Source organism: Barbatula barbatula, assembly GCF_947034865.1.
Source record: "Barbatula barbatula genome assembly, chromosome: 5".
Classification (NCBI taxonomy): Eukaryota; Metazoa; Chordata; class Actinopteri; order Cypriniformes; family Nemacheilidae; genus Barbatula; species Barbatula barbatula.
Window position 1 is genome coordinate 3,432,220 of NC_136769.1, and position 25,527 is coordinate 3,457,746.

General features: G+C 39.7%; 1 protein-coding gene across 1 annotated transcript in view; it reads right to left on the reverse strand.

Annotated features, from left to right (window-relative positions):
• LOC306893696 (shisa family member 6) overlaps nucleotides 1-25,527 on the reverse strand; it is a 53,129-nt gene that overhangs the window by 15,231 nt on the left and 12,371 nt on the right. The gene's annotated exons all lie outside the window — the stretch shown is intronic.

Sequence of the window (25,527 nt, forward strand, 5' to 3'; positions counted from 1 at the left end):
CTTTTGACCCCATTCAATCCACCTCCAATTTATCAGTTGTGTTTCACGCCTACGCTGTCCATTTCCTGATGGGTCGCACTCAGAAACCTGAACGTACTCCTGCGCTCTCGCTCGCTCATAATGTGCTGTAATGCAGGTTTTTTCAGTTGTGGCCTGGTGGTTAGAGCGTTGGGCTTGTGATCAGATGGTTGCTGGTTATAATCTCAGTGCCAGCAGGTCATGACTGAAGTGCCCTTGAGCAAGGCACCTTACCCCTGATTGCTCTGCAGTAATGTGACACTGTAGAAAAAGTGTCTTGTAAGTCGCTTTGGATAAAAGCGTCTGCCAAATGAATAAATGTAAATCTTATATACACACTACCCAAAAATATGGACAAACCTCGAGCGTTGGGTTAAATGTTTCTAAACATTAGAAAATGTCACAATGCCAAAGAAGTATTTTTGGCAGAAAAACATCCAAAGGATCTTTGTTTGACAAAAACGTTATTAACAAGAATAAAACGCTTCTATAAGAACCGTGAAGAACTGTTCATTGCCCTTTCTTCAAGAGCGCACTACTGTTCAAAAGGGTCACTTGACTGAAATGTCCTTAAAGTCCCAGTGAAATTTAAGATATTTGTATTTTAATATTGCTCTAATAGCTAAACAATGTGGGTCCTTTTCTCAAAATTCGTGTGCCATCATAATCTTTAGTTCAAATCTGAAAATGCACTTCTGTCCTGTAGTGACTATCCATCGTCAATTACGCAAGTTAGACGGCTTGGGCGGGAATCCGTTAACTCCTCCCCTTCAACTGTCTGTCTACTGGCAACGGCCGTTTTTATACATCCAATCAAATCGCAGGGGAAAAAACAAGCCACACCCACAAATTTCTCATTCCAATTTCTGTTTCACTCGGAAATGCACCAGAATACGGAAGTAAACACGATCCCAATATCCGTTTCACGGGGACTTTAAACAATTAGACAACATATTTAATATTGTGCCAGCATATTCTAAAAATAGTAATAACAAATTTCATGTTAACATTTTTTAGAGGATAACTTGGACTAAAAACTTAGTAAGAGTTTAGATGTAAAGCATCTTAAGTTAAAAAGCTGACTGATAAAATTGACAAATTCTACACAAAGATGAAATTGATAACAGAAGTTTGCAAACATAATGCTGGTTTCTAGAACTTACAGCTGCTCAACACACAAATGATTGGGTATGATGGTCCACAATAAAAAGTATACCCTTAAAACCACATGCTTTCCAGAAATGGGTTGTCTTCAATAAGCCGGGTTATTGGCCACCCGAGCACAGAGTCTGGTATTTTGTGATTGATTCGGTGAGACGTAATCGAGTGTCTCCACGCTGCCTCGTAGACACGGAGGAATGGAGCCAATTAAAGCCTTTGGCTTGGAAACGTTGAGAAATCTGTGAACGCGTGACTGGCAGAAGCGCCCGGCGAACGTCTCTGCATTTCTTATAAAGCGCTTGATTTATGCGGCACTATCGAGCTCCCCAGAGTTTGCGCAGATAGCGCCGTCCCCTCACGCCGAACACGCGGTGATGGAGTGGGGTGGCTAGCCGAGGAGTAATACGCCGCTATTGATTAGCTGTCTTTGTTAGTTCAAGAGCACATAGAGATGAGAGACTCTGAGCACCAGTGAAATAAAGACAGAATCTCCAGACCAGGTAATAAGAAACATTCATTAAAGACCAGTGGCAGGAGAAAAGGACTTTTGTGACAAACGCCGCTAACCCGCCTTTATTAGCATACAGAGGGAAATAATTGGCACCTGGCGCGGCGGGTGATGCTCGCGCAGAGTGAGGGTCGCACCGACTCGGCGGGTTTAAGGACCGCGGCGACTGCTGTTTTCTAGCATAAACAAAACACAGCATTATTCTCCTCGTGCTGAAAGTGACAGCTGTCGTACGGTTTGTAGGAAACAGATGTGGGAAGAAAGACTCAGGGTTTATGGGAGAGTTGTGTGTAAACGGGTACAGCAATCAGATGCTGAAAGCTTAATTACCCACCAACAGCAACTCACATAAATAAACAAACAAACAAACATAAACACTTGGTAGCACGTATGTTATTACAGCAAAGAGTTTCACGATGACCTAAGCAAGACTGCATGTGATACTGAGATACAGATCCAGTGCTAATATCATATATCTAATAATATAACAATGCTACATCAATTAACAACTTTATAAATGCTATAGTAATTGAATACAAGTATAATGCAATATATGACATATAATATAATTTATTAAAAAAGCACTACACTTTGCATGTCAACAATTGTCTCACTCGTGTCTACTGTTATTTCCCTCTGTATTAGCACATATTAGTACTGTTGCTCTTTGTATGACGTATCGCTTATTGCTCCCCAAACTCTTTGTAAATCGCTTTGGATAAAAGCATCTGCTAAATGACTAAATGTAAATGTAAATGTTATTTCACCTGATCAATTTTAGGAAAGTTGATACTTAAGAAAAGAAAAATACTTCACATTTCTCCCGAGCTACAGTATGAAAGAGCAATACAACATCTGGGAAGGTCAGATGAGGATATTGGACAACAAGGCATTTCAAACAGATGTGGTGAGTACAAGATCTCTTTGGCCTGGTTCTGGTTTCACAGATGGGGTTTAGCTTAAGCCAGGACTAACCCTTAGTTTAATATTGATATTTAAGTCGATTTTAATTTTTTTAATCTAGATGCATTGTAGATGACGAAACATTGGCAGTTACATATTTTAAGATATTTCTGGGCACATTATTTACGGTTACAGTTTAATTTTAGTCTGAGCCTAGCCTAAAGCCTTGTTTGTGAAACCGGGCATAAGTAATTTAAAGAACACTATAGACATAATTTTCATATGGTCAGACTGAGAAGCACTCAGGGGATTCCGTGAGTCGTTGAGCTCAGAGAGTGAGACCTGAAGAGCCACAGTACAGCTCATCCAGAAAGAGTCAAACATCCAGAAAATGAGAAAAACGACTGAGAGCGATGCAGCGTCTCATGTGAATCAGCAGACTGCAGGTTCAACAACACCCAAAACACTTCATCTCACTGCAACATAAACTAGATTTAATATGTCGACTTGATAAATCCAGCTTACTCTTATTACAAACATGAGCTGACTGACATTCCGTAATGTGACCAACACAGACAGACCCAACGTGCTCTGATAAGAGATTTCTAACAGCAGAAAATGAAAAATCCAAGACTTCAACTGAAAACTTGAGCCTGTAATTCCCCACAGAGCTTTTAATCTCAATACATCCAGAAGGTCTGTTTTCTTTTTAGTAAATGCCAAGGAAAGCTCTAGGAACCACACAGAACACCCCAATAACCGACAAGCCTAGTACCCATAACATCCATCCATCATTTGAAACTGCCTAGCAACCCCTTACATCACCTTACAAACTGCCTAGCAACCCTTCAGAACATCATATTAACTGCTTAGCACTTCTTAGACCACTTAACAAACTGCATAGCAACCCCTTACATCACCTTACAAACTGCCTAGCAACCCTTCAGAACATCATATTAACTGCTTAGCACCTCTTAGTACACTGGACAAACTGCATAGCAACCCCTCAAAACACCATATCAACTGCCTGGCAACACCTCAAAACACTTTACAAACTGCCTAGCAACCCCTCAAAACGCATTACAAACGCCCTAGCAACACCTTAAAACAACTTATTCACCGCCTAGCAATCGATCAGAACACCTACTAAACTGCCTAGCAAGCCCTCAAAACACCGTATTAACTGCTTAGCAACCCCTCAAAACACTTTACAAACTGCCTAGCAACCCCTCACGACGCATTACAAAAGCCCTAGCAACACCTTAAAACAACTTATTCACTGCCTAGCAATCGATCAAAACACTTTACAAATTGCCTAGCAATCCCTCAAAACACCATATTAACTGCCTAGCAACCCCTCAAAACACTTTACAAACTGCCTAGCAATCCCTCAAAACACCATATTAACTGCCTAGCAACCCCTCAAAACACTTAACAAACTGCCTAGCAACCCCTCAAAACACCTTATTAACTGCCTAGCAACCCCTCAAAACACCTTATTTACTGCCTAGCAACCCTTCAAAACACTTTACAAACTGCCTAGCAACCCCTCAAAACACTTTACAAACTGCCTAGCAACCCCTCAAAACGCATTACAAACGCCCTAGCAACACCTTAAAACAACTTATTCACTGCCTAGCAATCGACCAAAACACCTACTAAACTGCCTAGCAACCCCTCAAAACACCTTATTAACTGCCTAGCAACACCTCAAAACACTTTACAAACTGCCTAGCAACCCCTCAAAACTCTTTACAAACTGCCTAGCAACCCCTCACAACGCATTACAAACGCCCTAGCAACACCTTAAAACAACTTATTCACTGCCTAGCAACACCTCAAAACACCATAATAACTTCCTATCAACCCCTCAAAACACTTTACAAACTGCCTAGCAACCCCTCAAAACTCTTTACAAACTGCCTAGCAACCCCTCAAAACGCATTACAAACGCCCTAGCAACCCCTCAAAACGCATTACAAACGCCCTAGCAACACCTTAAAACAACTTATTCACTGCCTAGCAATCGACCAGAACACCTACTAAACTGCCTAGCAACCCCTCAAAACACCTTATTAACTGCCTAGCAACACCTCAAAACACTTTACAAACTGCCTAGCAACCCCTCAAAACTCTTTACAAACTGCCTAGCAACCCCTCACAACGCATTACAAACGCCCTAGCAACACCTTAAAAGAACTTATTCACTGCCTAGCAACACCTCAAAACACCATATTAACTTCCTATCAACCCCTCAAAACACTTTACAAACTGCTTATCAACCCCTCAAAACACTTTACAAACTGCCTAGCAACCCCTCAAAACACTTTACAAACTGCCTAGCAACCCCTCAAAACACTTTACAAACTGCCTAGCAACCCCTCACGACGCATTACAAAAGCCCTAGCAACACCTTAAAACAACTTATTCACTGCCTAGCAATCGATCAAACACCTACTAAACTGCCTAACAACCCCTCAAAACATCATATTAACTGCTTAGCAACCCCTCAAAACACCTTATTAACTGCCTAGCAACCCCTCAAAACACCATATTAACTGCCTAGCAACCCCTCAAAACACTTTACAAACTGCCTAGCAACCCCTCAAAACACTTTACAAACCGCCTAGGAATCCCTCAAAACACCATATTAACTGCCTAGCAACCCCTCAAAACATTTTACAAACTGCCTAGCAACCCCTCAAAACACTTTACAAACTGCCTAGCAACCCCTCAAAACACTTTACAAACTGCCTAGAAACCCCTCAAAACACTTTACAAACTGCCTAGCAACCCCTCAAAACACTTTACAAACTGCCTAGCAACCCCTCAAAACACTTTACAAACTGCCTAGCAACACCTCAAAACACTTTACAAACTGCCTAGCAACCCCTCAAAACACCTTATTTACTGCCTAGCAACCCCTCAAAACACCATATTAACTGCCTAGCAACCCCTCAAAACACTTTACAAACTGCCTAGCAATCCCTCAAAACACTTTACAAACTGCCTAGCAACCCCTCACGACGCATTACAAAAGCCCTAGCAACACCTTAAAACAACTTATTCACTGCCTAGCAATCGATCAAACACCTACTAAACTGCCTAACAACCCCTCAAAACATCATATTAACTGCTTAGCAACCCCTCAAAACACCTTATTAACTGCCTAGCAACCCCTCAAAACACCATATTAACTGCCTAGCAACCCCTCAAAACACTTTACAAACTGCCTAGCAACCCCTCAAAACACTTTACAAACCGCCTAGGAATCCCTCAAAACACCATATTAACTGCCTAGCAACCCCTCAAAACACTTTACAAACTGCCTAGCAACCCCTCAAAACACTTTACAAACTGCCTAGCAACCCCTCAAAACACTTTACAAACTGCCTAGAAACCCCTCAAAACACTTTACAAACTGCCTAGCAACCCCTCAAAACACTTTACAAACTGCCTAGCAACCCCTCAAAACACTTTACAAACTGCCTAGCAACACCTCAAAACACTTTACAAACTGCCTAGCAACCCCTCAAAACACCTTATTTACTGCCTAGCAACCCCTCAAAACACCATATTAACTGCCTAGCAACCCCTCAAAACACTTTACAAACTGCCTAGCAATCCCTCAAAACACTTTACAAACTGCCTAGCAACCCCAGAACATCTAACAAACTCCTTGGCAACCTCTCAAAATATCTTTACAAATGGCGTAGCAACCCCTCAAAACACCTTATTAACTGCCTAGCAACCCCTCGAAACACTTTACAAACTGCCTAGCAAAGCCCTAGCAACCACCCAGAACAAATCAGCTACTGGCATTCATTATACCGTACGAAGTTGGAAATCTATCGAATATTATGAGTCATATAATAACATTTTAAAACTACATGCTTATGACAATACTGTACCTTTAAATGACATTTTAATACATAAATCATGAAGATTTGTGAATGAATCATGAAAAGAATCATTTCTGATCGAGCTCTAGCGTTTTGAAAGTTACAGTATAGTCACACAATACAACACTCTCATATAAAAAGACCCAAATCCTCTTTTCATGATATGACCTATACACTGTAAAAAGAGCAAAAGCCCACAGCCACCCGTCTGTCTAACATCAGAGATGAATCGATAAATCTGTTTTTCTCTGAGTGTGTGAGAGATCTTTTGTAGCACTATTCATTTGACCGCGGCCCCCGGAGTCAAGCACCTTTACCGGCCTCAGCGTGATATAATGTGCCGGTCGCCACGCGCAGCACAGTTCGGTATGCTGCAGATATCACATCTCACAGATGCAACGCTCAGAAACACTTGTCTCTGATAAAAGCGACCGTTTCAGCCCGGGGTCAGGAGAGACCCTGTACGGCGTACGCTGATATATTTCATCTGTGATCTACAGACACGGGGTCGAGATTCTGCCTGCGAAGGACTGAAGAACAACACTACTACTGAAGCACACAAAATAACACACAGAAAAGACAAATAAAACGTCTTTGGTGTTTCCTCTAAACAGAAATTTGATTAAACAAAGAGAACGTTTATTTATTTATTGTGTTGTATTTGAAGAGTTCATTTGCAAAATGGGATTTTTTCACAAACGTTTATTATGCGTTCCAACTGATATGAATCAAACTGCAGTTAGATTCTTTTATTATAATAACTCAAAAAATACTAACACAATAAAACACGATAACACAATATGTTTTTACAAATAAACTCTTCAAATATAACCAAAGTACTGCTGTTTCACTTTCAACTGCAATTGATTTTATTGATTTATTTATTTTTGTTGTTTATTTAATACCTGTTTCTAGAAAATAGTGAAATAACACAGATCAGGTTGTTGACATTATGGCTACAGTAACAGAACTCATAAAAACTGATGAAATAATGGAAAAAAAGAATATTGAATATTGAGTTTTTCTGATGTGAATGGAAAGTATTCGGTGAAGAAGTTTCTTGCACATCCCGGCAACACCTTGACGACAACCGAGAACATCCTAGGAACCACCCGGCAACCACACAGGTAACGTGGAACCATTTGGCCAATTGGATTTTCTTCAAAAAAGTAGATTAAAATAATATAAAAATGTAAATAAAACAGAAACCATACAAAGTGAAGTGGCTGGAAGGGAATCGTTACATTTGATGAATGATTATAAAAAAAGAATGATTATTATTTGGTTTCAATAACATTTACTGATGAATTAGCCACAATATATATTGGAAAACTAAATAGGGCCCATTTTGAAAACAACAATGTCATGTTGGGGCTCACAGTGACACGTGTCACTCCCAAACCTGATAGTTCAGCACATTTTCCAGACGAACCATAATGTGGAGTGTTAAAACCAAAAACGCTCGTCCCTCTTGAAGTCATAACCACGGTAACGGACGCATGATGAAAGCACGGGCTGCAGAAAACTCATTTACAACTGTAAAAGGGTCTGCTGGGCTGAAATTAGTATTATGGGCTGCCTCGGTCCTGCAGGCAGATTATAGCGCGGAGGAGAGTCTAATGCTCCGAATGCACAGAAAAACACGGCACTCGGCAGAAAAAGCATCATTAGTGTGTTTGAAGAATATCTCTATTCACAGAGCCGGTGCTCTACGAGTATGCAGTACGTAAAAACATCAACATAGAAACTCCCTTTGGATAGATCTTTGCGATCGATTTTTTTGTGCAAACATAGTCAAAGCAGGTCAAAGAAAGCGATAAACGTCATCCGATGCCAGCGTCAGCGTCACGCATCTCAATCTGTGTAACTAACACACAACTTCAACAGGAAAGCCATTAAAATCCTAACTGATCTCATTGAAATCCTATTAGCGTGAGAGACGACCTCCTGCTGGAATAATCAGCCCTGTTTGTTCATCTGTTTGTTTGTTTGTTTGTTTGGGGTTATTATGCAGATTTATATAGAAAAGCATTGCGTGAGAGTTATTTCGGCATATGTTGTTTTCATAACCCAAGCGTTGAAAGACTCGCGTGTACGTGCCTCCACCAGCCAAATGCGTTCTGTGAGTTATTAGCACATTAGCGATGAACTTTAACAGAGAATCATCAACCTCTGCGTGACACCAAACAGAGAACGACATCCTAACAGTCGTTTCGAAGTCCAATACTCCGATATCAAACCTTGAACGCATCTGTATATCTGTCCACCTGTCTGCCTTTACCAAAATATATTGTGCCTTCATTACCTAACAGAAATATATTTGGCCTACACTTTTACTTATGATGTACTTGAAAGTAAAGAAGTATTCTAAGTACATATAGCGCTGTAGTCGCATTTAATCATTTTGTTTAACTAAACAGCTATATATTTAACCTTAAATGAGCTTATTTATGGGCAGTGGTTCCACATAATTTTGTCTCTACGTAAATACTTTTAGTGTGTTGATTTTAATTCATTTGGAAATTATTCGGATGTTGTTTAAGTTTACTCAATTCGGTTTAGTTCGTCATACATTTGGTATTTGAGTAGAGATAACGGTGGAACCACCGTCCATAATTGAATCAATCGTTTTCGGGACCAATTTAGTCCCATGCAAGTAGTATTCCAATAGGACACTTACATGCATATTAGAACGCTCCAAAATATAGTATACTTCAACTTTTCTTAACTTGTTGCATACTTTTATAAGTTATCGTGAAAAAGTGAAAGCTTCCTGCAGGGGTAAATGAACCCGTCTGGGAGGTCTTAAAATATCCTCCTAACTGGGACGATTTGTGAAGGTTTGGTTGTGTTAGCTAAATGTTCCACGCTGAGATTTCAGACATGCACAGACACACTAGTGCTGGTTCATTTCCTTCAACATGATTCATTGATTCCTCGACTTCAACACGAGGTGAAAACTGAGAAGATTTATACCAAACAATCTATCCAGACCTGCAGACTGCTGTTTTTATCCCCGGAGATGATACCACAGGCACGTGATGTCTCAGAAAGCCCTCCACGTGTTTAATCCTTCACAAAATAAGACACATGGGTAAATTGACATGCAACATAGTGCTGTAAAGGATGTTTACCTCTATTTCGGTTTGTTCTCTGGAAAAGGCACAACCTCAAAAACCACTGATGAGAGGCTGATTTGATTCACAGGCTGGTTCATCGTCACTCACAGACCCGACACAAACTCCCCGGACGTTTGAGTTTTTATGTCTCAAGAGCAGATGAAGGTGATGCACACATTCACCTCGTCTCTACGGGGTCCCGAGGACCACCGCACACTTCACATCACAGACACGAGAACAACGACTGCAGATTGAGTTTAACATCCCTGGACCTGCTATAACCCTCATGTTCTGTCGAGGTTCGTTTCACTTCCTCAATGTTTGACACCAAGGGACTGCAAAAAATACATTTCACACCAAGCATTTTTTGTCTTGATTTGTAGGAGAAATTCTTAAATCGAGAGACATTGACCAAAGATGTTTAGTATTAGATGTTTAAAAATGTCTAAGAACTTCTTAAGGAAAGTGTATTGTTTTATAAAAGAAAGTATAAGAATTAAGTAATTTAAGGTTTAAAACAAGGAAATAAAATCTGTCGGTGGTGTAAGAAAACAAAACAAAGTTTTTTCTAGTTATTCCTTTTCAATTTATTTTAAGCTTATTAAACTCATCAAAATAATAATTTTGTATATTTACATTTACTGAAGTAGGAATGTGCATTTCAAAAAAGCAACTAAATAGAGAGATACGTGTTTTGTATTGATCCCAGGTGCCGAACACATTTAAAGCATGAAAATCTATTTGTTTCAATAACACGGGTCTCCATTGTATTCACATCACATCTGCATTGTATTCAAGTCAGCCAGAAATAATTATATCAAAGTAAAAACACATTTATGTAAATATGTGTTATCAGGAACGGTCATTATATATATCGAAATATTTTATTCGCCTATTTTTACCGACTGCAGACCTTCCGCGAGGAAAAGCCTTTTACTTTCGGTTTAAGGTAAGAAATGACGTTTAAATGTCACGAACGAGCAATTCGGTTGAATCGTTTGTAAATATGATGTCATTCCTGTCATTAAAATACACATATATATTGAATTTGTCAAAAAAAACTGTCAAAATGATTTTTAGTGGTTGTTATCTCTGCAAATGTCACGGCTGGCCAATCAGAATCAAGCATTCCAACGAGCCGTGTAATAAAACTTGATAAAAAATGACAAACAGTTTGCATGGAAGATGTCCGGCTTAGTTTTAAGTAAAACAATTATAAATGTGTTTAATATGAATATAAATATTTAGCATTTATGCGAACAGCGCACATCATGTGTTTGAGAAAACTGAACTGCGTGCTCATAACGTATCTGTTTGAATTACATTTGTCACCCTCACACCTATAACAAGACATACACTCCACTTTGAGTCAAAGAGAAAGACATTTATTCAAATCAAAAGCTGTATTATGAAATTCTCCCCGGCAGTCAAGAGGTAAAAGCTGTCATTTACTATGATCCACCGCTATCCGACACGAACATCTAGAGAAGCCCAAAGGGGCAGACAAAAGCTTCTGGCAAAATGAAACCTGTATTTATAATGCAGAGGAACGTCACAAGAGCTCACCTTTATCTACACGCTTCCTTTAAATGAGATGAGACCGAAACGCAGATTTCTCGTAGGGCCTGGAGGATTGAGAAATATGAGACGTTTAGTTCTGGAATCAAAAGACCTCCTTCGGGGCGAGATAAATGTGTATGTGAGGTACGCAAGTCCAGATATATCTATCAGTCACAGAGCGAATCTAAATGTCATCACTGGTACATTCATGTGCTAAAGAAGTCCAAACGGAAGACTGATTCTGAGACCACCCAATCGCTGTAATACAACACGGTCTCAAGACAATTTGTAGAATCCATTCATTCGTGTTCATGGACATGATGCATTCAGACCGCTAAGAGGCTGTTAGAAGGGGTTGCTAGCTTTGGTCGTTCAAGTCACATTTATAAACAAACCCCGTAGAAACTGCTGTACTTGGTAGTCGCTCCCGAAGTTTTTCATCATTCGCATAAAATTGATCAAATCTCAACGATCGCTGACCACGTTTACATGAACATATTACGATTAAGATGTTTGCATGACTTGCTTTAAGAATCCTTTCATGTTCACGTTTTATTGCAATACAATTGCAAGAGCGATACTTTTAAGGAACTAAATGCGAGATAAATGACTGAGATGAAACCTCACTTGTTTCTCTGATGAGTGGGATTAAATGGAGAGCAAATGGAGATGAAAGGAACTCAAACTGCATTCAGTATTGCTCAGATACCAAAGTATGTCATGAAAAGATTTCCTGTAGATTTACACGCACAAAACAACGAGACAAGTGTGATTCATAAAACCGACAAAATGAAGAGATAAATACAAATATAGTCATAATTGACTCTCTAGACCTTTGATTGAGAAAAACCTCAGAGCTTTTTTTTTAGAAATACAAAATGTTTGCAAATAAAATCTGTAAACATCCTAAATAAACGAGTCTGCGACAGGAACGAAAATAAACCAAACAGGTACAAATGATTTAAAAGGTTTTATGCCGTTTCATTTATAAGCGTTTTGATTGGAGACTTTAACAGTTTTGCTCTGCATTTAATCTCATTGTTGTCTACGAGAAACACCTGAGATATTGAAGACATCTCATTAGTTATTTTTCGTTCTTTTGGGGATGAAATCAATGCTGGAGGGGAGAGACAACCCAAATCCAGGAATACTTCAGTCTGTAACGGCCCAACTGAGTCTCACTTCATCGGGACTCCCATGAACATCTGGGAGCTCCAAAATAAATTAGACATTCATCTCACAAGTTCCTTCAACACGACACACCTCGAATGAGAACAGGACAGAAACCTACACCAATGACAAACTGAAATGGGTACATCTTTTTAGAGAAAATACTCTCTGTAAACGGTACGGTTGATCTCTCATAGAGAAAGAGAGAGAGAGCGAGCGAGAGAGCGTAATGTACTGTAACACAACCCATATCACTATACAGAATCAAAAATGAGGTCGGGTGCTAAAAACCAACTCTGGCTGTAAATTTCATTTTCTACCGCTAAGCTTCTGGCTCTGTTTGTCAGAAGAATGAAAATGTTATTGCTCAGAGGTTTCTCTTTCACAGCTCATGAGATCTGACGGACACCGTAGCTGTGATTCACACCTTTAGTGAACTGCGCACCTTATGAAGCTCGTGAATCACTGCCTCGTGTTTGTCTGGTCAAACAGCTTCATTCTCACCTCTGGAATTATCTCCGTTTAACATCTAATTTAGCGCGGATGGCCGTGCAGAGCCAGGCCCCCGGGGTCTTCTGTGCCCTCTCTGAGGGGCTTTTCAAACTGACATGACCTTAGGAGTGGGCAGAGGGGTTTGCAAGCTCTCGGATGAGTCATTACTGGATCACATGGGTGAGAGGGCTAACCAGGTTAAACTAACAAGGTTTCATTTACTCAAGGATGTGCGCGCAGGTATTAGTAAAACAAGTCATGCATACATTAACATATGCAAACTAGACGGAGACATTTTGGTGCTTTCCTCTGAAGCCATTGCTAAAGTATTCGTGGTAACCACCAAGTAACCATAGTTTAACCCTGATTATCAATCTGACACAAAGCATGAATACAAAACATTTGTACTGTAATAAGCAGACGGTTCGAAGGGTTTTGCGTTATTGTCTTGGTTGTGTCTGGGTGGTTGTTAGGGTGTTGTTTGCGGTTGCTAGGGTGTTGTAGATCTCTGTTTCTCAAAAAGGGGGTCTTGGCCCACTAGGGGGACTCGGACTTTTCAGGGGGCTTGAAAATGTGAATTATTTAAATTATAAATAAAAATAAGTAAACTGAAGATGAGGGTGTTTGTTATTTTGTATGTTACACTGAATATAAATCGTTCTAGTTAGGCCAAGCACAACAAATAAAACAATACAGCAATAAAAATAGTAAGTGGGGGCTTTAAATATTGTTTTGTCAATGGGGGGGTCCATGAAGTAAAGGTGAACCCCCCATTGTCTACTGAGTGTTTGCTTACTGTCTACAGAAAAATCAAAGAATCAACCCACAAGTGTCTCTGGTGTTCTCATCTTGACACTGGGTTGTTTTAGCCGGTTGGGTTAAATATGGACGTTTGTAATGATTTCAAATAACTGTAATGTCCATATTTCACAAAACCATGGGCTAAATAATCCCCGGGATTTTTAAGAGGGCACTTTTTGTCTGTTTTCTCCTACTGTAGTTGAAAATCTCACATCCAAATTGCACGCAAACTGGAGTATAATTCATGTCTCCATTATAAACTGTGCGAGGTCAATGTTAAAGTTTAATACTTAACTCCACGGGTTAGCTGAATGTGTTTACTTCAAGAATACGAGCGGTAGTTATAGAGAAAACACTGCTCATTATAAACTCACATAAACGGCAAATGAGGTCACAGAGAATGGACTTAATTTGTTACGCCGTTTTAACCAGCACCCATTGTGTGTGTAATGGTTTGTCTATTAAAGACAAAAAGAGAAAATAGACAAGCGCTCCTCTCGCAAGCTTTCACCGGACAATCGAAGGTGATTTTATTACCACAAAACATATTACACCCTCAACTGAGAGCTCCTCTGAACTTCTTTACCTTCAATCCAGCATCCAAAAACATCAGTTCAATCCCCCAGCGGCGATATAAACGCCATCAAATCTGTGAATATTACACAACGCAACGGTCGCTCATGCTGAAATGTGCCACAGCAGCTCATAACCGCTCTCACAGGCGATAAACGCTCGATTTACATTCTCAAGGTCTCATGTAATGAGGTCATTAACATGTTTGTGATATTAGGACGTCTGCAGTCGAATTGCCTGAAGCGTTTAAGTGAAGGAGAAAACAAGCAGCCGATCTGCTCGAGAAGGTCATGACCTGACACTTCTGTGCTCATTGGGACACGCAATATAATCAAAATGAAATATCCTCACATCTGTAATGAAAGACGTTCACTAAAGCAACGTGACTGGACATCTTAAACTGGACAGGCATATCCAAACCATACCACATTGAGCACGGCCACGATAAATGTATGTCTCCAAAGAAGAAATATCTGAGACCGAGGGCACGACAGAACTGTGTTTTAACATGCACATCGTGCGGCGGTTTACGGTACGATCAGACAGATGTGTGACTTTGTTCTGCTGTGTGAGATTTTAATGGAACACACAGCCATCTGACGCCACCTGCTCGCACTAATCTGTGTGTAATACCGCAGGTATGTTTACGCTTCACGAGCCTGGAAAGACGCCCCAGTATCAGATCTAGTTCACAGTCTCTGCATTGCAGAAAACATTGACCCTAATAGAGATCTGTGTGTGTATGAGGTCTGTCAACGGGGAAATTGAATATCACCTCACACGTAACTCCGTCGCCGCTCAACAGACTTATTCTGCATCCATGTTTCAAAGTTTGTCTCCGATGTCTCTTTAAAAATTAAATATAGAAACGGCTATAAAACAACGTGGCTAGCGAACGTTATAATTTAGTTTTAAAGGAATTTGATGAGAATGTTCGCGTTTGAAAGATATCGTCTTGCAAAAACATTTGCTCTCTTTTCAATCTCACTTCTGTAAGAGAAACAGTCCGATAGAAAAACACATTTCGTCTTTTTATGTAAATGCATCACCGGTGTTGGGTAAGTTACTCTGAAAAAGTAATGCATCAATGTTTAAATAGATTACTGTTCAATTACATATTACTAATTACTTTCTATATCTTATATCAAACTTGATTAGTTAAGTGATTCAAGGATAGACACGAAACGACACTTCATTTCTTCAAATAAGTCATATTAAACTAAGTACTCTTATTAACTGACTAAAGCATTACAAATGTGAGAAAGATACGTTAATGCATACATTTTAAAGTTGAACTATGAATTTTAAGGTCAATTCCACTATTGTATACATTACACAGTATTTGAACTGTAATTAAATCACAAAACACACAAGAGTAATCCCTTACTTTACTTTTTTAAGGGAAAAGTAATTTAATTACACTAACTAATTACTTAATTACTAGTTACACCCAACACTGTGCATCACTATGTTGTTTGCTCAATATTTGGGTCAGCACAGATGGCATCAGTGGCATTTGGATTTGGGTTCTCTCGGCACTAAAGCTCATCTACGTCTCGCCTTGTGTTGATTCGCTCCATTTTCCACGACTTCGCCGTGGTTTTCCAGGTCTGCTCTTTTATTTCCAGCTACATCTCTGTTTCAGGCGTTCTGTGATTGATCTGCTACATAAGTGTGAAAGACTGATGCCAGTGATGAAATAGACCAGAGACGATGATGTAAGCGAAGGTTTGCGGTGAGGAGAGGACGAGCCGTATGAACCTGACACCGGTTCTGGCTTTCGATAACCAACCCGTGAGAAACGCAATCTCCCAATAATCCTGGAATCAAACGGGAAGGATTGTGAAAAAAAGTTAAAGGTATAAATTAAATTTCAGATTGTGTAGCACACGTTTAACACATTACCAGTGCTACTGCAGGACTGATATCCAGGAACAACTGAGGGCAGAATGACCTGGTTTCATTGGCCATCACGCACGCGGTGCGCGAGGCGTTCGAGAGGACGGTGAGACGCCTCAGACCATGAGCTCAATTAATTTCACAGTGGGTACAGAACAGCACGCTCGAACAGAAAACCAGCGGGATCCGCTTCATCCTCAAGCCACTTCTGTTCAGATTAAAGCTAAACACACACCGTACACACATAACATGACAACAGATATGAGAAAGTGGATCAATGGTGCCTATGCGGTCAGCTGCGGGTGTGAAACCGTACTGAGACATCGGAACTTTTATAGAAATGCAACGCAAGCGACAATTCTTCGATGATAGCTCACACAAAATACGGCACATCTGATCAAACAGGTGCTTTCTCTAAAATAATGTGGAAAACAGACAAAGCCATCGAGAGAGAAAGAGAAAGAGAGGACATGTATCTCACAAACCTTGTCAAATGCAATAACTACACTGTAAATCATTTCTGTATAAATTACAGTGTTACTGGCAGCAGTTTGCCGGTAATTTACTGTAGATTTACATTTATGTAATTTACTGGCAACAGTTTGTTCAAAGATAAATGATCATTAACCATTAACAAGTCTTTATCCTTACAGAAAAACACTATAAAATAACAGCCTCATGCAAAGCATTCTGCTGTTATTTTATCGTTTTCTTCTATAAAGATAAAGACTTCATTCATTTATCTTTGAACAAACTGTTGCCAATAAATGAGATAAATATGAATCTACAGTAAGTTACTGTCAATTAGCTGCAAAACTACAGGAATAACGTTTACAGTCTACTGTCATGATTCTGTCCTTCTTGTCATGAGTTTTCTAGTTCTGTGGATGGATTTGTGAAACTACTATGTCTTTTGTGTTGTTGTGTTATGTGTGGAGACATGTGGCCTTTGTTGTGATTTTGCGTCACGTGTCCTCCTGTCGCATCTCTTAGCCCCGCCCCCTTGTTTCCCGTAATCGCGCCCTTAGTTTCATTCCTGACACCTGTTTTCTGTCCCGTGCCGGATGGATTCTCCCCCCCAGCGTCTTACCCTGTTTCAGTCTTTCTTTGTTTGTTTTTCCCCACTCGTGGAAAGTGTTTTATCTATTGTTTGACATCATTCGTCAGTTGTTATTATTTCCTGTTTTGCCCCTCTTGTATTGTTTTGTGTTTCATAATAAAGGTGTTTTCGCTATTTGGGTTCTCTGTCCTAATCGTGACAAACTACTCTACATTCAGAGTGTTTAAAGTAGGAAACTTCTGGAAATCCCTTAAAGCCGTCGCGTGTGCCGTACACATCAGTAAAAATCACTTCTACCACCCCGCCCGACTGTCTTTATCTTCCGGGTTCTGAATTCAATACAGTAAGTGAAAGCGCATGAATCTGGATGTAAATGTGGTGTCCTCAGTGATGTGTCCTTGTGGATGTTTGACGTCACATCACAGCAGTGCAATTACAGTGTGTGTGTGTTGAGAATGAGAGTCGGCTGAAGATCTGCCATTATCATCATCATCATGATCAGAGAGAAAAAGAGACATTCTGAAAAGCCTCTCGTCTTTCAATCTATAGCAGCGTACTCGCCATCGATTATCTGACTGCTGTCAACTGCAACAAAGACAAGAAATCACGTTCTGCTTTTATATACAGTGCAACGACTTTCTTTCTTCCTTTCCTTTTCCATGTAAACAAAGACGTTTTTCAAACACCGCATCTAAAGAATAAATCATTTTAACAGTCATTAAAAAATTCCATATTGTTTCATTGGCTCAGCGACACCGTGTACAACAACTACAATTATTCCCATTTCGTTCAGATCCTCTCAAGACCCGTCAGTACGGATGCTGGGAGTTGTTTTCTCAGCTTGTGGTTCAGTAGTCGGGAGGTAAACACGGGAATCTGCTTGTTATTCAGGAACATTGAGGCTGTGCTGAAGTACATCTGCTGTTGTGAGTGTGCTTCACCAATCCTGCTGTCTAAAAACTACATGTCAAATATTAGGAATCTAGAACGGGCCTAAAAACGGGCATCAATTGAAGGGATTTTTACATTTCAAGTGCATGGCTATGCAAAGCTTTATTACGTAATATCCACAAACCTGACGTCTGCCGTAACATAAACCATGCATTTCATCATATTTGTGGTAGTTAACTACACTTTTGATGTCATGTTTGACACTAGCAAGCCGATTAGTTTTGTAGTCACAATTTTATCCTTTTTTATGATACGTGAAATTCTGGGGGCTGTTAGACCGCCAACTCTCTCTTTTAAAAACATTTGGTTTAGTGCTCTCCATCACAAAGTTCACTTCATGAATAAATCATGACATTTATTAATGAGCTTATGGAGCAAAGCAAAGTGATGCAGAGAAAGAGAGAGAAAGAGAGTGACGCACTTCTCTTTCAGAGAACGCAAAGCCAGAATTCATCAAACCATTAGACGGCTGACCTGGATGACTTTGAAACCAAACATCTTCTGTATGACACCGCTTCTCGGAATTATTTATGTTGTTTTAAGTACAGTTTATGCCAAAGAACAACAACTTTTTGCTTTCAAACTGACATCGTAGCATATAGATGGTTTGGATCGCTGTGCACCTTTATGATAAATCCTAATTCAAGGCCTCTGCACACGTGTGAATGTGAAGGACACACGCTTTATCATGTGACATCATAGAGCATATGGTGATGACGTCATCGAGGCGTGCTGTCCGTCAGCCTATCCTTGACCTGATGTCACCGGTCAGCAGACGGTTATATGTTGTATGATAAAAGTCAATGTAACCTACAGTTCAAAGGACTGAACTGCAAGACTCAGTCATCATCACACGTAACAATAATTTCAGTCCAACCTGAAAACTACATCAAGGGAAAGCTTATTTAAGATTTTGAAAAATGAACCCATAAGAAACCATTGTTGTGCAGGGTCACATATATCTGGTAACGGTTTATTTTGTCAACTTTTTGATGCCCTCAAAGCTGATAGACATACTGTACACGTGTATTTTGCTTTGATAAAATAGTGCTATTTTAATTTTCATAAAAAAAGATGATAAGAAAGTATAAATGAGATACAAGACTGTATACTACTTGCTTTCAATTTTGGCCACATCGTCCAAAAACACTAATAAATAATAGTATACAGTAGTAAATATATGCATGAAATTCAATTGTGGTTATGGCAGTAAACAGCATCTGTATTCAATGGGGAATTGCGCCCCAACACGCTATATGTGTAGGATGCTGTTTTCAGAGTAAGAGAGAGAGAGAGAGAGAGAGAGAGTTGCACTACATACATCACACTTTATTTTATTTTATTACTATAATTATCTTTCATTTCGTTTGTTTACATACTTGCACCACTTGTACGCAAATGCTTTGGCAATACGAATGTACATTTTGTCATGCCAGTAAAGCACAATTGAAAGTGAAATTGAGAGAGAGAGAGAGAGAGAGATGCGACTGCATGCTGCTTTATGCGTCTCTCCTCATACCATAATGTAACATGTCATTAGAATTCTGACAGCATCGGTGGCCGGCGCTACAGAGAAACACATGCATGCATACAAACACGGTGTGATATGACAATGTGCTCAAATAAACCTCAATAAGCTGACGTCTACATAACTCTGCAGTGCAAACCTTACGTGAATAAAGATAAAGGAGCTTTAGATGTCTTTGGTTGGTTGAATAAGTGCTCGCAGTTACAGCGGAGTCTTTGGCTGCTTCCCAATTCGCCTACATACTATGCCCTTAAGTATGTACTTAAGTATTCATTTACCGAAGCATCTTTTATTCATATTTATGAATGCAGCGTAGCGTCACTAAATTCAATTCAATTTTATTTATATAGCGCTTTTCACAATGTGCATTGTGACAAAGCGGCTTTACAGGGGAAACCTTAAAAAACTAAAAAGGTAAAACACACTATATGGTGTTTATATAATGAGTTAAATGATTCTAGTAAATAATATATAATGTCATCAGTCTCCCGGTGGTTTATTTAGCATATTTAGCATGAAGTGAATGCTTGGATGGAAAGATGTGTCTTTAATCTAGATTTAAATTGGGCGAGTGTGTCTGATCCTCGAATAGGATATCTGAAATCTGAACGACAGACGACTCGTTCACGTGATTCAGAGTCGATTCCTTTTTCCCCAAGCCAATAACTTTGTTATTCGTTCGGCTTTACATCAGACTGCTTACATTCACACACAGCAACATTACACACTAAGGGCATTGTAATAGTTATTCGTTAAGAATACTTATTTCAGCATAATACGATTTGGGACATACTACTTCTTTTTTCCAATACTGTTTAGTATGCATGGTTAGTATGCAAATTGGAACCCAGATTTTCTTTCGTCCCGATAACTTTTTAAAGTTCTATCAGAAAATGATCATTTGTATAATCTTATGTTAAACAATGTTAAATGAGGAAAAGAAACTAGAAAAAACGGAAGGAAAGAAAGAAGTACAGGAAGGATTAAATGCTTTGTGTTTCCTGCAGGGGGCGCTTCCCCTAAAGCTCTAAATGCCCCGGTGCGGTATTGAGGTCACAGGGAAGAAAATGCTGCGGTTCTCTGGATGTCATTTGAAAGCCGTCTCCCTCTGTGGTCACTTAAACAGGTCAGCCGCCTCAAGAGCCCAAACCACATTTTCCAATATGACCATTTCAATCATGCCATAATGTAATAATGTGAGCCAAACAACCACCATCTTAGGGTTTCGTTTCTATTAATGGGCTCCTGGCAATTTATGCATCAGATATAAACATTTTAAAACACGGTTGAGATTCTGGCATACATATGCGATTGTTTTTTACAGGTCCAGTTTCAGTCCCATGTGCGAATATATGTGGAAAAGTGAACAAAAACTAGTAAAGCTGTAAAAAATGTGTTGAACCTCATCTGGTTTCATAGCGTGATGTTCCAGACGGACTTCTGCAGTTATGAAAACAACATCTCTCAGACGTGTGCATGTACAATATAACGTGTTTAATGAGGTCTGTGAAAATGTGACATAACTCATTTTTTTTCTCTGAAACAAGAAAATCAAAAGGAGAGCAAATGTAAACTTAAATGTGCATAAATCTCATCTGTCTCTCAGATATTTCTCCTGAGAAGTAGTCAGAAATCTCACGAATGTCTCCGTCATTAGAAATTCTACAGATATCTAAACCCAGTGTGTCAAACACCTACAATCAAAAGACAATATTATTGAAGAACTCAATATGAACATTTCTCATCAAATTGACTCAAATCCGGATGGTTTTCCCTCTACAATCTTCCGTCGTTTTACACCTCCAGACATTCAACAAAACACAACTGAGAACTTCAATCAAATCTGTGTGTTACTAAGACTCATTAAACACATTTAATATCCACATGCATAAATATAACCCATCACTCAGACAACACTGGAAATTAGACTTCTGTCTCGTCCCCCTGGTGACATATTTGCCATTTAAACGTCTTCACAGCCTCTTTAAGGACCACACAAAAGCTCTGGGACTGCGGTCGAGTACATCACTCCGATCTCTGATAAACAGACGGCCCGTTTGACGGAAATCTCTTGATCTTACTCGGCCGAGTCATTAAGATGGATGGTTGGGATTGGCCCGGGTCATTACCGCCTGACATCTCCCCAGCAACGCTGTCAAATAAATCTGCCGAAGCGCGCTGTCTGTCCCGCCCAGCCGCTCGATCACCATGGCGATGATGAGACTGACAGGTACCGTAGAGGTATCTCTGACTTGGATATATACTTTGATATTTGTTTCGATGCATTGCCATACAAACAAAATGTTCATTTATAAATATTAACTATTTATACTCTTAGAACAGTCTCATTTAAATCGTCCTACAGACCAAATCAAATGAAACATAAGTGATAAACTATTAAATCTTCAGAGCAATAAAGACTTTCTGGATTCCTCTCTTATATCTCACTTGTTTGTCCAATGAGACGAAATACAAAGCATCACTTAAATACTAGAAATCATCTGCTTTTCCAATAGACTCTCTCCAGAGTTTTAGAAAAGGTCTCGACAATGTCTAAAACTGTGCTCAAATGTCAAACATTTTCCTAAAAGCAAATAATCTGAATAATGCTCTCCGTGTGAATGTTATACTGTCGCTGTATAATCTTGTCAACTATAAATGTTAGTGTACAAATAATTTAGGCTTCTGTGTTAGACATTTGATCCGCTCCGAATATCAAACAGCAGCACAGATCATTGATGTGAAAGGCATTACACAGTTAGACAAGGTTACAGGACCTGACAGAAACCCTGTCAATCACACCTGTCTGATGTTCAGAGTGACAGACAGATGTTTCTTTCTGATGGTTAAGTGGATCGGACTGATCCTTGGCATTGATCTTCAGAATGCTGCGCTCGGTCTAAACGTCTTACAGGTATGAGACTTAAGCTGGCGTAACACTGGTCATTCTGCCTACTGGACTTATGGAAATATGTTATGGACATAATGCATTTACTGATATAAATACAACATGACACTTAATCTGTTCTATGCGATGGATCCATTGGTGCTTATCTGGGCGATGAAGCTTGTTCAGTTATACTACAGTACAATAATAATCAGTATAGACTTACAGACAGTTGGACAGATGCATGGATGGATAGAGAGATAGACTGTCTGCTAAAGATCTGGAAAACATCTGCTGTGTAAAAACATCTGATAAATGTCCTAGAATAGTCTGACTGGAGACATCTTAAAGACGTTTTGCAGATGAGCAAAAAAACGAATAATAAACATCTAAGAAAAGGCCGTCTTACATACATTCTTTATCATAAACATCTCACAGACATCTGGCAGATAATCAAATAATCAAAAAAATACGTCTTGCAGATGTAAACACAGACATTACAGTTTTTCTCCATTGGTTTGGCTCATTTCTTGAAACAGAAATTACATTCTCAAAACAACATGGACAAACCTCCAAACAACTTGGCAATTGTTTACAACAGAATGGAATTTCTCATTCATTTGATCAAATTGCAAATGTCTAAATACATGTGTCAATGTCTAATGGTTGTTCGCTCCAAAACGTTTCAGCGTCATTTCATTGTATAAGTCATCATATGCAAATAGTCTGTTCAATTGTCAAAATTAGTCAAGACCATAATACCATGAATACCATATATGAATCCCTTGGAACATTTTATAAATGTATTACAGCAATTGACAGTCAGGTGAAACTAGAACTTGACTAACGAAGGAGGAGATTCACACATCTCAGATGACCAATTATGTATGTTTAGTTACCTGACAGGTGATGTCCATGACTGTAAATGCTGCCAAACATGTATATAAAGAGCTTGACATGCAGAACCAATACAATTTCTGAACATGGAGGCACCTGGCCAAGTAAATGAACAAGGGCAACTGCCTGCTTGAGGAAGAGGAGGAGGAAGAAGAGGAGGAAGAGGAGTAGTAAGGGTGCGTGGTGGTGGAATAGGGGGAAGAGGCAGAGGAGCACGAAGAAACCATGCTGTCCCAGATGAAATTCGGGCCACAATTATAGACCATGTCATCAACCATGACCTTAGTCGCCGAGTTCAGCCTAATGTGCCTCGCTCTACAGTGTGTGTGTGTGTGTGTGTGTGTGTGATAGGCCTACAGTAATATCTTACCTCAATGGTATGTTATGATACTAAAAATGACAAGAAAAACATTGGAAAAACACAGTTTTCCACGACAACCTTGCACAGGTGGCAGAGAAAAACTTCTCAATGAACAAGAGATCTGTAACATGGTGATGGCAAATAATGCCATCACAATGAGACACTGCAATCCTACAAGACAATGCCATATTCCAAAATGTCAACTTTATAAGCATCTCCACAATAGACCGTACATTGAAGAAGCATCAGATGACAATGAAGCAAATTTACAGGGTACCATTTGAGAGGAACTCTGATAGAGTGGAAGCGCTGCTGTACCAGTACGTACATGTAAGTCAGATACTGGTGATCCAAAGCAGTGGTTCCTAAACTTTTTTCGCTTCAGTATTACGTGATTTGTGTATCCAGGTATGAAAATATTTGATTTACATTTCAGTAAGCCTAGTCATTGATGATTTCCCCCCTCCCCTTTCTGTCAAATACCCCCTGTAGTACCTCTGCATAGGGGTACATGTACCCCAGGTTTGGAACCACAGGAGTAGTGGCCAGTAGTAAATTGATCTAGTGGAGAACATAGAACATTCCTATGTAATTGTCTGTAACTGTAGTGTATGACTGATTTGATGTTTTCTTTTTTTAAGCTATTATAGAGAATAATTACATTTACTCACTTGGCTGACGCTTTTATCCAAAGCGACTTACAAGTAGTTTTTTGACAGTGGCACATTACTGCAGAGCAATCAGGGGTAAGGTGCTTTGCTCAAGGGCACTTCAGTCATGACCTGCTGGCACTGAGATTCGAAGGTCAGACTGTTGGTTAGAGCGTTGGGCTTGTGATCAGAAGGTTGCCGGTTCGAATCTCAGTGCCAAGAGCCGAAGACGTGGCCGTAATATTATTGACCACCGGGCCACGGTGGATGTCCCAGGCCAGCGAGTGGGGCAATATAACTATGTGTGCTGCCATATCTGAGAATGGTGTGGCCACTCACATCCCCAGTCCTGGCCCATACAATACACAGAAGCTCCTTCTTTTCTTGGACCGTCTTCATTTTGATTTGATCCCTGAAAATGAGAGAGGTCTTGTAGGGCCTCACCTACAATATGAGTACAGTAACCATTGTCAATGAAGGACGGGGCTAAGACTGAAAGGTGGACATGGAGGATGTTTCAATGGTCCTCTGCCATAGTGACAAAACATCTAAACATTCTGACTTGCAGTGCTTACACAATGCCAAAGGGACGAAGCATTTTGGGGGCACTGACTGTTTAAATGAGAAAGAAATTTAGTTTTCACACATGAGTGAACTGTTTTGGGAGAGATATGAGCTTTTGCAGGTAAACCATGGTGTTGTGCTGAACCATCCACACTATTTTGGCAAACGCATTAAGAGTTTTGAGAACGTCTGGTCTGTTTCAAGAAATGAGCCAAAGCAATTGAGAAGGATCTTTGTCATTTTCGTGGCACTGACTGTTTATATGGGAAAGGAATTTAGTTTTGAAGCATGAGTGAACAGTTTTGGGAGAGATGTTAGCTTTTGCAAGTGAGCTATAGTGTTGTGCTGAACTGTAAGACTGTTTTGCCAAATTATCTTAGAATTTTGAGAATGTCATTTCTGTTTCAAGAAATGAGCCAAACCAATGGAGAAAAACTGTAAATAGCTATCTTCCAGATGTATGTGTGCTATCAGGGAAAGGATGGAAAGAGAGATGATGGATGGAGATGGAGATGGAGATGGA